Source organism: Eptatretus burgeri, chromosome 4 (genome assembly GCF_056783735.1).
Source record: "Eptatretus burgeri isolate ZD-2024b chromosome 4, Ebu_testis_v1, whole genome shotgun sequence".
NCBI classification, from domain to species: domain Eukaryota; kingdom Metazoa; phylum Chordata; class Myxini; order Myxiniformes; family Myxinidae; genus Eptatretus; species Eptatretus burgeri.
This window is the reverse complement of record NC_140964.1, coordinates 4,808,615-4,821,602: the sequence shown is the minus strand read 5'-3', so window position 1 is coordinate 4,821,602 and position 12,988 is coordinate 4,808,615. Positions and strand designations below refer to the sequence as shown.

General features: G+C 44.2%; 1 protein-coding gene and 1 long non-coding RNA gene across 2 annotated transcripts in view; one reads left to right on the top strand and one right to left on the bottom strand.

Annotated features, from left to right (window-relative positions):
- The window catches only part of LOC147027377 (toll-like receptor 2), a 41,035-nt gene extending 40,863 nt beyond the window's left edge, over window positions 1–172 (bottom strand). The window contains exon 1 of the mRNA XM_085876723.1: window positions 32–172. The gene's annotated coding sequence lies outside the window, so the exon portion shown is untranslated. The remainder of the gene's footprint in view (window positions 1–31) is intronic.
- The window catches only part of LOC147027376 (uncharacterized), a 30,073-nt gene continuing 17,243 nt past the window's right edge, over window positions 159–12,988 (top strand). Inside the window, exons 1-2 of the long non-coding RNA XR_015057020.1 lie at window positions 159–297; window positions 7,816–7,991. This is a non-coding gene — a long non-coding RNA (uncharacterized LOC147027376). The remainder of the gene's footprint in view (window positions 298–7,815; window positions 7,992–12,988) is intronic.

Genomic DNA, 12,988 nt, shown 5'->3' with positions numbered 1-12,988 from the left:
GAGAGAAGCGAGCAAGAAGCAGGTGTCTGACCAGCGCCGACGAAACAATTCGTCCTTCCCAGTGCTTCAGCAAGTGAGCGTGTGGGTGTGAGCAGCGCCGCCAACAAGTGAGGCACGGGTCGGTCAACAACAACACCAGGGTCAAAACCGGTGACGGATGATCTTGGTGCCCTCCAGACTTCGACTGGCGTTCAAGGCTGCCCCGCGAGAGGGTGCACGGCAAAGCTGGGTGCTGGCGACGGACGTGACACGCACGCACGCATTTCAGGACGTTTTCACTTCACGGACGACTTTCTGGTGAGCGAGACGATTCTTTCCCTCCTCCCCTGAATGATCTGCTGGGTGCACTTGTCTGTGCTTAGCTGGAAGTAAGTCAACCCCCGATAAGTATCTGCTCTTTGTCCCTTTTCTGGCATTTTGATTTGTTTTGCTTTGAAATTCGTTCTTTATTTACCTCAGAAAATAAAAATTCTTTTTATTTATTTATTTTATTATGACTAAATTATTTGTCGATTTCCAACCTGTCCGTGTTTGTACTTTCCTTCCATTGGTCTAGCATTGTCCAGGCCGAGATAGACTGGGAGGTAATTACCACAGATTTGACAAAAAAAAATCGTCGGCACGCACCAGTGGTTAAAACGCTCGGACGCCCAAATTAAAATCTCATGGAGATAACATTGGTGCTTTGCCGAGGGCGCGCTCTCCACCCAGGTAACCACGTGACCTCGAGTTAAACGAAATAATTAGACGGTGGACACTGGAACTCGTGGTTGACTGGGTGGCGTTCGTGGTTCTAAAACAACCCACCATACCACAACGTTAATTGTGAGTGGTGGCCCCAGGTCCGGCTCCACCGAGAACACCCAGGGATTAATCCCCCTGAGTGACAAGCTGGTGTCTCGGTACCCGTGGCCAAAACAATATATATGTATATATAAATTGCACAATATATAATATTGAGGTGTATGCCCCGGTTAGAATAGGTGTACCATATCCCTGTGTGTCGTAAGAGGCGACCAGGGTTACGTCAGGAATGGCATCCGGTGTAAAAATCTAGGCCAAATAATTATGCGGACAACAAAACGAATTTCCATACCGGATCGGTCGAAGCCCGGGTTACCAACGACCGCCACCGGTACCGGTGGTCAGCAGGGTACCGGTGGAAATTGTGCTACTGCTGGGCGAAGGAGGAGAAGGAGACGGGGAAGGCGAGTCCGGAGGCAGTGGGAGAGGGGGAAGGGTAGAAGTGTGGAGGTGAGAGTTGGAACTCTGAATGTTGGGACGCTGACTGGCAAAGGGCGAGAGTTGGCTGATATGATGGAGAGAAGAAAGGTGGACATACAGTGTGTACAAGAGACCAACTGGATGGGGAGTAAGGCAAGGAGCATTGGTGATGGTTTCAAACTGTTCTACCATGGTGAGGATGGGAGGAGAAATGGTGTCGGGGTAATCCTGAAGGAAGATTATGTCAAGAGGGTATTGGAGGTGAGGAGAGTGTCTGACCGAGTGATGAGTGTGAAGTTGGAAATTGAAGGGGTGATGATGAATGTCATCAGTGCATATGCACCGCATATGGGGTGTGAGATGGAATATAAAGAAGATTTCTGGAGTGAGTTAGATGAAGTGGTGGAGAGTGTATCCAAGGATGAAAGAGTGGTGATTGGAGCAGATTTCAATTGGCATGTTGGGGAAGGGAATAAAGAGGATGAGGAGGTGATGGGTAGGTACGGTCTCAACAAGAGAAATGTGGAAGGGCAAATGGTGGTAGAGTTTGCAAAAAGAATGAAAATGGCAGTGGTAAACACGTATTTCAAGAAGAAGGAGGAACACAGGGTGATGTACAAGAGTGGAGGAAAGTGCACATAGGTGGATTACATCTTAAGCAAGAGATGCAACCTGAAAGAGATTCGAGATTGTAAGGTGGTGGCAGGGGAGAGTGTCGCTCGACAGCATCGATTGGTGGTCTGTAGGATGACTTTAGAGGTGAGGTTGAGGAAGAGAGTGAGGGCTAAACCAAGGACCAGATGGTGGAAGCTGAAGGAGGAAGACTGTTGCGTGAAATTTAGGGAGGAGGTGAGACAGGCGTTGGATGGTGGTAAAGATGGGTGGGATGATTGGGCAACTCCAGCAGAAGTGGTGAGGGAGATAGCTAGGAAGGTACTTGGTGTGACATCTGGACAGAAGAAGGAAGATAAGCAGACTTGGTGGTGGAACGAGGAAGTACAGGAAAGTATAAGGAAGAAGGGGTTGGCGAAAAAGAAGTGGGATAGCCAGAGAGATGAAGAAAGGAGGCAGGAGTACAAGGAGTGGTGGCAAAAGGCAAAGAGAGAGGTGGCAAAGGCTAAGAAAAAGGCAAATGACGAGCTGTATGAGACGTTGGATACTAAGGAAGGGGGAAAAGGAGTTTGGCAAGACAGAGGGAATGAGCTGGGATGTGCTGCAGGTTAGGGTGATAAAGGACGTAAATGGGAATGTGCTGACGATCGAGGAGAGTGGGTTGAGAAGGTCGATGGAGTACTTTGAGGAGCTGATGAATGAAGAAAATGAGAGAGAGAAGGTTGGAAGAGGTGGAGATAGTGAATCAGGAAGTGGGGTGGATCAGTAAGGATGAAGTGAGGACTGCTATGAAGAGGATTAAAAGTGTAAAGGCGGTTGGCCCAGATGACATACCAGTGGTGGCATGGAAGTGCTTAGGAGAGATGGCAGTGGGGTTGTTAACCAGATTGTTTCATAAAATCTTGGAAAGTGAGAGGATGCCGGAGGAGTTGAGAGTAAGTGTACTGGTTCCGATTTTCAAGAACAAGGGTGATGTGCAGAGCTGTGGAAATTACAGAGGGATAAAGTTGTTAAGCCACACCATGAAGTTGTGGGAAAGAGTAGTGGAAGCTAGGTTGAGAAGAGAGGTGACGATTTGTGAGCAGCAATATGGGTTTATGCCAGGAAAGAGCACCACTGATGTGATGTTTGCTTTGAGAATGTTGATGGAGAAGTATAGGAAAGGCCAGAAGGAGTTACATTGTGTGTTTGTGGATTTAGAGAAAGCTTATAATAGGGTGCTAAGAGAGGAGCTGTGGCATTGTATGAGGAAGTCGGGAGTGGTGGAGAAGTATGTGAGGATCGTGCAGGATATGTATGAGGACAGTGTGACAGCAGTGAGGTGTGCGGTAGGAATGACGGACCGGTTTAAGGTTAAAGTGGGATTGCACCATGGATCGACTCTGAGCCCTTTCCTGTTTGCAATGGTGATGGACAGGTTGACGGACGAGATCAGACTGGAGTCTCCATGGGCTATGATGTTCGCGGATGACATCATGATCTGTAGGGAGTTTCGGGAGCAGGCTCAGGCGAGCCTTGAGAGGTGGAGGTACACACTGGAGAGAAGGGGAGTGATAGTCAGTAGGAGTAAGACGGAGTACATGTGCGTAAATGAGAGGGAGGGTGGTATGGTGCAGTTGCAAGGAGTTGAGGTGGGGAAGGTGGATTGGTTTAAATACTTGGGATCAACTTTCCAAAGTAACGGAGAGTGTGGGAGAGAAGTAAAAAAGAGAGTGCAGGCAGGATGGAGTGGGTGGAGAAGAGTTGCAGGAGTGATTTGTGACAGAAGGGTCGCTGCAAGAGTTAAGGGGAAAGTATATAAGACGGTAGTGAGACCAGCTATGTTGTATGGTTTGGAGGCGGTGGCGCTAACAAAAAGACAGGAAGCGGAGCTGGAGGTGGCAGAGTTAAAGATGCTGCGATTCTCGGTGGGAGTGACGAGGATGGACAGGATAAGGAATGAGTATATTAGAGGGACAGCGCAGGTAGGACGGTTTGGAGACAAAGTGAGAGAGGCGAGATTGAGATGGTTTGGACATGTGCACAGGAGGGAAGCGGAGTATATCGGGAGAAGGATGTTGAAGATGGAGCCGCCAGGCAGGAAGAGAAGAGGAAGGCCAAAGAAGAGGTTCATGGATGTGGTGAGGGTGGACATGCGGGTGGTTGGAGTGTCAATGGAAGATGTGGAGGATGGAGCGAAATGGAGACGGTTGATCCGCTGTGACGACCCCTTACGGGAGCAGCCGAAAGAAGAAGAAGAAGATAGATATAGATATATAGATATATATATATATATATATATATATATATATATATATATATATATATATATATGAAGAACTGTTTTATCGACACCTCTCACCAAAGTCAATTCTGATTGGACGTACTCTACTGATGCGTCATCACTTCCCAAAGATCTTGGTGTGAGGAGCCTGTTCAGTGTTCAGCTCTCCAATTGGAGGTTGCAGTCTGAGGCAGAGCTGCTGAGGCTGTTGTGGAATCGTCTTCATAACCATTGGTGACCTTGAGGACGAGTTTGTGTTCCTCTTCTTTGCACAAATGAGCAAAGCGAATGGACAAACTCTTTTTGCCAACATAACATGGGGTCCATGGAATAGATAAATGTTGCTTCTTGTATTCGGAGATGCGTTATACTTTGTCCTCTACTCCAGTGCTTCTCAAACTATCTGATGTGGCGGACCGGCAGGTTTTTTTCCAATGTGCCAGGGACCGGTACCATATTTGTGCCATATTATTATTTTTTTATGATCCGAGAAAATATTGTTTGAACATCCGTAGTAATATTAATTTATACCAAAAAAATTAAAAAATATAATGAATATAACAAAAGTTGATGCATATATATATATATATATATATATATATATATATATATATATATATATATATATATATATATATTGTAAACGAGTAATGCAGTATTACAATATTTAAAAAAATATATAAAAAATCAAACTAGCAAAGCCTTCAAACATAGTTATTATAAACATATGTATACCGGTATATCAGTAAGAAAATGAAAAAGTATAATGAATAAGGTAGGTTGAAAAAAATTATATATTTTAGTTATCTTAAACTCCAGTGAATAAAGACATTAAAAGAAAGATTGAAAGGAAATAGGTAACATTACATTGAAGACAACTTTGAAAATGTCGTAATGTTAAAATATGAAATTGATGATATAGGCATGTTAAATCCTTAACTTTTACTAATGTGAAAGGTGAGCCTGCTTCTTTGTCAGCTTATCCAATTGTGGTTCAATTGAGGACAGTGCCACGTGCAATGGAGAATGAATATCCACACTATTCCTGGACTTTATCTTAATGATGCTCATGGTTGAGAAGCCAGTCTCGCAGAGGTAGGTTGAAGGAAATGGGAGAAGAGTTTTCAGAGAAATTTCAGTAAGCTCAGGATATTCTGCTTTCACTTTTATCCAAAAAGAAGCAAGTGCTGTTGTAGTTTCGAAACTCCTCTTCAATCTTTCATCAGCAGACAGCTCCAACAATTTATCCTCCAGAGTGACACCTAAGTCATCTCTCAATGGCATAAACGGATTTCGGATCCATTCATTCCCTTTCCGTGGATCTTCTTCTTCTGGAATGTAATGCTGAAAACGTTCTGCCAAATTCGTCAAGTGTTCTCTGATGACATTTCGAAGAGATGTAACATTAAGGTCTTCTCCTGCATCAGCGATGACTGCCGCTAATTGGTGAAACATGTCATAACAATCTCTTGACACTCAACTCTTCCATGCTTCGAGCTTTTGTTTTTGTCCGTCGATCTTGGAAACTCGCCGCCAACCGCAGTCGATGACTCACGTACCGGCACCGGTCCGCGTACCACCACTTTGAGTAGTACTGCTCTACTCAATACCTTGAATGCATCCATATTATAATGTTCAGCACATTTTTCATTCTCATTCATATGCTGTCCAATAGCAGATGCACACGATGTTGGGATTGATGCTGGGACCTTCCTTCAAGCACGTACCGGCTCTAAACCGGATGCATTCAACATTACTACAAACACGTTTTGGACACCAATACCAATCTGTTACGGAATGGCCTTCATCAGAAAAAGAATGCTCAATGGCCCATGGGTGGTAAGGACGTCAATAATGTTAAATTCAGCACATATTTTTAAGGTCTCATGATTAATGTGTCATGTTAATAATCAGATGTGTGTGGCAGAAAAGGAGGAAGTCGGGGGGAACAAAGGGGGTTGAAAGGAGTCGTTGGAGTGTGGGGGAAACTGCAACCTCAGCCCACATAACATCTGAGCAAAACTTATGGACCAAAGGCATTATCCTGCCATCACACTTCTCTCCCACATGCATCTGTTTATTAACATAACATGTTTCTAACGAGGTGGTCAGTTAGTTGAGTTATTAACGACCCCACCACACATCATCAAACATCGTTGGATGTTGTTGGTATTGAGCATCTTTCCCTGATGAAAACTGCTCGAGGCACGGCCTTAATGGATTAGCGGTGGGAACTGAAACGTTGTTTTTGTGTTTAACACAGTAAAAAAGGTGGAAAATTTTGGAGTTTCCTGCATTCATTCCAAACCGTCAATACTCAAACTAGAGGGGAGCACTCAGGAGAATGCAAAACCTCCGCCGCCAATACTGCTGGGTCACTCAAGTGAACCTTATATCTTATTCATTAAATATGATGTCAACATTGCTGACAGTTATAGTTCTTTTCTCCAACATTTTTTTTTTGGGGGGGGGGGGGTTGGAAATCACTTTAAACATGTAGAAATGCAAAAAAAAAGAAATCGAAATTTTGTTGAAAAAAAAGTTGCAAAAATTTTTTTTTTCTCTAACAATTATTTTTGGGGGGGGGGGTTGGAAATCACTTAAAACATGTAGAAATGCAAAAAAAAAATTTTCTCTTACAATTTTTTGGGGGTGGTTGGAAATCACTTAAAACATATAGAAATGGAAAAAAAAAATTTGTCTAACAATTTTTTGGGGGGGTTGGAAATCACTTAAAACATGTAGAAATGCAAAAAAAATAATTTTTTTTCTCTAAATTCTTTTTTTGGGGGGGGTAACAATTTTTTTTTGGGGGGGGTGGAAATCACTTAAAACATGCAGAAATGCAAAAAAAAAAAAATTCTCCAACAATTTTTTTTTGGGGGGGGGGGACCAAGTCCAAAATTTAATGGCATGATCATTGGGCCATACCTAACCCCCCCTCCACCAAGTTTCGTCGAAATCCGTCGAGGAGTTTTTCCGTAATACTGTTCACAAACAAACAAACAAACAAACAGAAAGGGGTGAAAACAGTAACCTCCATCCATCTTCGAAGATGGCGGAGATTAACTAGAATGGCACTCGGTAGAGAGTTTCCCTCTGCCAGGCTGAATGGTTTATGTTTTGTATCCCACTGATGGGCCGGGTCTGCATCCAGACCTGAACCCAAATCGAATCGGCTTGTTCTTTGAATTCTTCCTTGTTACACACCTATCCTATCCACCAACTTTTGTCTGAATCTGTTCACAACTTTTTGAGATATCCTGTTCACAGACAGATAAACAGTTTGTAGTAGTTATTTCCCGAGCACGTGTTCAACGTCAGTATACGTAATCAGTGTATGACAGGCAATGTCAAGTTTGTTTTCATCAAATTCCCTTCGTCTTCCCTCCCAGTCCGTTCACATCAACGGACGTCACATTCACCGGCATCATCACCGTGGTGTTCATTATAGTTTTTCTCATTGAAATCTGTTTATCTGTGTTTTCTATTTATTTGTATTTGTGGTGGAGATTCCATCACACTTCCCAAGCAGGACGCATGATCAGAAAATTACCAGCCTCCCTAGTCAATGAAAGCATGGCCAGGAAAGCATAGTGCCATCCCAGGGAAGAGTTGGTAAAAGGAGAACGTGGGCGGCACGAAGACCATTCCACTCCTGGCACCCTGATCACCTCTCGTTTCCGATTCCCATGGTCCCCCCCCCCCCCATCCAGGCTCGTTGGGGGTTGGTGCCATTCCGTGGGATGTCCTCTGTCTCCCTGGTTCATGCCCCGGGAATCTCTGTTTGACCTCGACCGTTCGATCTCAACCGAGAGAGGATCTCGACCGCTGTCCCTCTTCACCCCCCAAGGGATCGCGGGACGGACAAGCCCCTCAAGGTCACGTGCCGGTACGTCTTGGCGCAAAAATCTCCCGTGATGGGAAAACTTTAAGTTGATCTATCAATTGAAATTATTGAATTGACTTGAAAAAGTTTAATTGTGTTGCACTCTTCGTTTCACTCAGAGCCAAAGCTCTCAGCTACTTATACTGCCCATTGCAAAAATGGTGGTGCAACTTCTGGTGGCGGCAGTTCAACTTGTCCAAAAGAGGACATATATCTATATATAATTGTTCATCCATTGTTACGTTTGTAGAGGGGGGGAGGTAGATATTACCTTAGAAGAGATAGTATGGTCCATGTATGAGTAGTTAGCCCATCTTGATGTGATTAAGTGGGAAAATGTAGCTGCAGAATTGTCTGTTTATATGTGCACCATGCGGAGGGTGGTGTTGTATTAAATAATTGGGTTTTAGGTAAGGAATCATACGAATAACCTCTTGTATGTCCCACCGGTTGAGGCCAAAGCAAATAGAGAAGAGGGGCTTTAAAAGGGGAGGTGCTCTCCAGAGAGCGAGGGGTGGAGACCCTTGAGTCGCCTCCCGAGGGGTGGAGCCTTGGATGTCCTCCTGAAGGATGGAGCCTTGGATCTCCTCCCGATGGGTGGAGTCTTGGATCTCCTCCTGAGGGGCAGAGCCTTGGATCTCCTCCCGAAGGGTGGAGCCTTGGATCTCCTCCCAAGGGGCGGAGCCTTGGATCTCCTTCCGAGGGGTGGAGTCTTGGATTTCCTCTGAGAATGGCAGAGTTCATTTTTCTGGAGGGGTGGAGTTTTTGGGACCTCTTGCATGAGCTCACCAGAGCTAGGAGAGTTGTAATCATTTCTCAGGCATGAAGCAAGAGGAGAAGGAGAGGAGAGATTGTGCCAAAAAGGAGAGTTGGGATCATATCTGGGGCGAAGGAGGTCATGTGGATCAGAAACGGTTGCTCTGTCCATGATGCCTGCCAGCCTGCCTTCTCGTCTGCCTGCCTTCTCCTGTTCCTGCTCTTGACGTTTCCCCATTTGTTGTGCCCACTTCATTGTCCCTGGTTTCTGCTCGTATGTCTTCATCGCCCTGCCGGTGTGCCTACATCAGCCTGCCCAGTTGTTTTGCCACCTGCCTCATTGCCTGTTCATCTCTCCAGCCCATGCACCTAGCGTGCAAGGCCGCCATTGTTGGAATGCGGTCCAAGGGAGTAAAAGCCTGTTTGATCCATCCATCCAGCGTAGGTCTTAATCGGCATGGACACAACACTATTTTAACTATTAGCATACAGCAGGCCACAATAGTGACCTCACGGGAACGTGTGATTGGCCACAATCATGGCCTGCATCATTGTTCAGCAATCTGTATTGTTTGTTCCTACTCAATGGCATGTGGGTATGGTCAGCAAGGCCTTCGATGATTGGTTTAGAATGTATTACGTTCAAGTTTGTTTGTGAGATGTATTATGTTCCAGTTTGTCAAAGTTTATTGGCCAAAATGAATTCTCTCTTGTGGAGTGTGGTTTTATTTGCATTTTATAAAAATGGTGACATCATTAGAGGGCATGAGTGATGACAAAAAGGGTGACGATTCAAGTGATTATGTGGCAAGTGGTTCAGAGTTTTCTGGAAGCAGTTTGTCTGGTGATACTTCAAATTATGTTGACGGAGGTGGTGAGGAACAGTTTGTCTAGTGATAGTAAAAAAAATTATAAAATTACCTCTTTTTACCAATCAATTATAAAACTGAGTGAAGTGATGTTGATTTTGTCTGAAAAATTATAGTTGATGATCTGAGCTCCTTCACAATGCACAACAAGAAAAAGAGCAATCAGAGATTACAGACCCTCGCCAGAAGTTGTTTTGTGTGGTGTTTGTGTACTGGTGTGTTACGTAATTAATAAGAGACATAACTAGAACTGCCTATAACTGCTGGCGGTGATGACTGGGTACCAAGACTTTATTATTCAATTGAATTCAGAATGGAATGAAAATAAATTCAAGTCAAATAAAATGGAAGACCAAATAGGTACAGTCCTGCATTGGAGTAATCAGAAGGAACCTGAACAAGCAAAAAGGAAAGATGAAATCATCAGGAAAAACCTGAATAGGATTCGTATTTCAGATGCTACTCCTCGACCCAAAAACCTTACAGGCACATCCAAGTGAGTCTTATTCAAAAAAAAAATATATATATATATATAATTAAATATTTCTGGCTGCCAGACAGACCATGCATCCAGTCAAATTGAAATTTGAAACAATTGTTCTGCATCACTACTAGATCATAATTTTGTAGTTTCACACTGATTGATTAAGCGGCTTCAGAGAAAACATTTTATATTTTTCTTCAAACCAACATGGCTGCCAAACCTTGTGACATCAATTATTCCAGCTCAGGAAAATTGGATGGGAACCGAGCTCGGTGGAATAATAACCACAGGAAGAGCACACATACAAATGACCAGAAGCCAACACAGTTGGTTGCCAGAGGTGTGTTGAACAGAGCGCCGGAAGAGGAAGTACCACGATCACTCGGTACAATAAACCGAACTGTTGCACAGAATTACATGGGTTAATCATATTGGCATAAATAATTATTGGCAATAACAAACACATATTAATAATTCAGTGGTTGACATCTCCCTTCTTCTAAAAACTTGATAATAATTACAAGAAAAGGACAGCGGTCTGACAACGCCAATCCTTGCATAGTACATGGAGTAACGTGAAGGTGGCTTGACCAAATAGCCAGAATGTGTGTGCTGACGAGTGGGAATGATATTTTTGGGAGAGGCAACCATGATGTCCGGTGGTGGTCGGTCTTGGCTGGGTGACGTATTCGGAGCACTGTTCTGTACATGTTTCGGCGTCACCGGTAGAAATGTTGTTTGCACACCTCGATGGTTGTCGTCAGGCGAAGGCTTCAAGTGACGGTGGTTCTGGCGTATGGTGGTTCCAGAGTCAGTCATTGTATTGTATGAGCTGGGTTCCAGGCTGTTAGTAACCATTGTCCATTGTTGTTGTCCTGGGCACGGACAGGCTGACCCGGGTTGAGGTTGCATTGTTGCGGTCTGGCATGTTGGTTGAAATACGTCTTTTGCTGATATTGGCGTTGTTGGAGTCTGAATGTGATGTTGTCCTTCCTCGCAGCAGTGTTAGGGATGCACATTAGGATGTTTGTCTTGAGAGTGCATTGGTTTAATATTTCAGAAGGTGATGAAAGGGAGTGGTCGATAGGCGTGGAAAGCAGGATCAGCAGAGCCATGAATGGGTCCGTGCCGGCATGTTTGGCTTTGACAAGAATGTTCTTAACTGTTTGTACTTGACGTTCGATGATACAGTTCAAGGATGAGAAGTGAGGGCAAGAGGTAATGTGGTCAAATCCCTATCTCTCGGTAATATCGGTGAATGTTTTTGATGCAAACTGCGGCCCATTGTCTGTTACAACGTGATCAGGTATGCCGTGCTCATAGAAAATGGACCTGAGCATCTGGAAGACTGCATGGCTGCTCAGGCTACTGCTGGTCCTCTTGACTACAGAGAATCTGGAGTAGTAGTCACATATGAGCAGGTATCCTGCATGGTCAAAGAAGAATAGATCAGCTGTGATAGTTTTCCATGGTCTGGTTGGTATCTCATGTTGTAACAGTGGCTCAAGTTGTGATCTCTGTTCCTGCTGGAAGGTACTATAGCACTGTGTCATGGATTCTATATCCTTGTTGATGTCATTCCAGAAGATACAGGCCTTGGCACGGAGCTTTGTTTTATCAGCTCCATGGTGAGCTTCATGTAAGCGGGAGAGAATTTCACAATGTTCTTATAATAAATAATGTTCTGGTGTGACGATGCTTTCATCTTTCATAATGATCCCATCTTATTTACACATGCTTGGTTATGGGCGCCGTGGTGGCAAAGTTTCATCCCGTATCTTGTGGAGGTTTTAACTTTTATCCTCAGCAGCGTACGAGCGATCACTTTTTCCTTTGTCCTTGTGACTGTTTCGAAAGCAATTGGTTCTTTTATATGACTCGGGTATGCTTTACAAAGGATATATGGTTTCTCGTTGTGAGTTTCAAAGCAAAATAATGTTCTGGTTTTGGAAAACTTACCCCAGGGGGAGAGCAAACTGGACATATAAGTGACCCGAGGATCAGTTACTTCATCAGCCTTTGTGTAGATAGAGTTTGTGTAGAATCAGGATTATGCAAATTCGAACTTGTGACGGAGTGTGATTCGGGTGCAAATTTTAGCTAAAATGTAATTGTGCAGCTATGTCGGACCAAGGCGAGCAGATCATCCAGGTGGGTTTTGATGAGGATGATGATATGGGAGAGGAACCCATGGTCTGGGAGGGCGATATTGAGGGAAGTGATTCTTTGCAGGAATATTTGGAAGGGGGAATGCCAGAGGCACTGGTAATGTTTGGAGAACCCCATCCTCAAATTTTGCACCCCAAAAATACGGCGCTCCCTCTGGAGTCCACACTCCAGAATAGCAGGTCGACCTCACCGGCACTATTGGAAATGGACCGTTCAGCAAGGATGTTTAAACAAATGATGAGCAGAATGGATGCTGGGCTCGCTGAGACAAGGAAGGAAGCTAAAGCTGATATGAAGGTGATGGGCAACAGGCTGAAAGGGATGGGCAACAAAATGGATGCAGGACAGGCGGAGTTGAAGGCGATGGACGGGGGTTAAGGAATGAAATGAAGGCAATGGGCGATGATGTGGCATTGAAATTCCAAACTGTATGGGACGAGGTGAATGGATTAAGGAGGTGTGTGGACAGTGTCCAGGAAGAGATAAAGTGGATCAGGTCAAAATGACAGATAAAATAAATAAAATACAGACGGAGATAAAAGGACTTAAGGAAGGGCAGGAACAACTAAGAATGAAAATAGGAGGTAATATGGAAGTGATAAAAGAATTGAAGGAGGCCCAAAAAGAAACCAAGGGGGAACTGACAGCAATCAAGAAGGAATGTAAGGCGAGGCACGACAAGGTAACCCAGAAAAATCGAGATGGAACAAACGATAGAGACA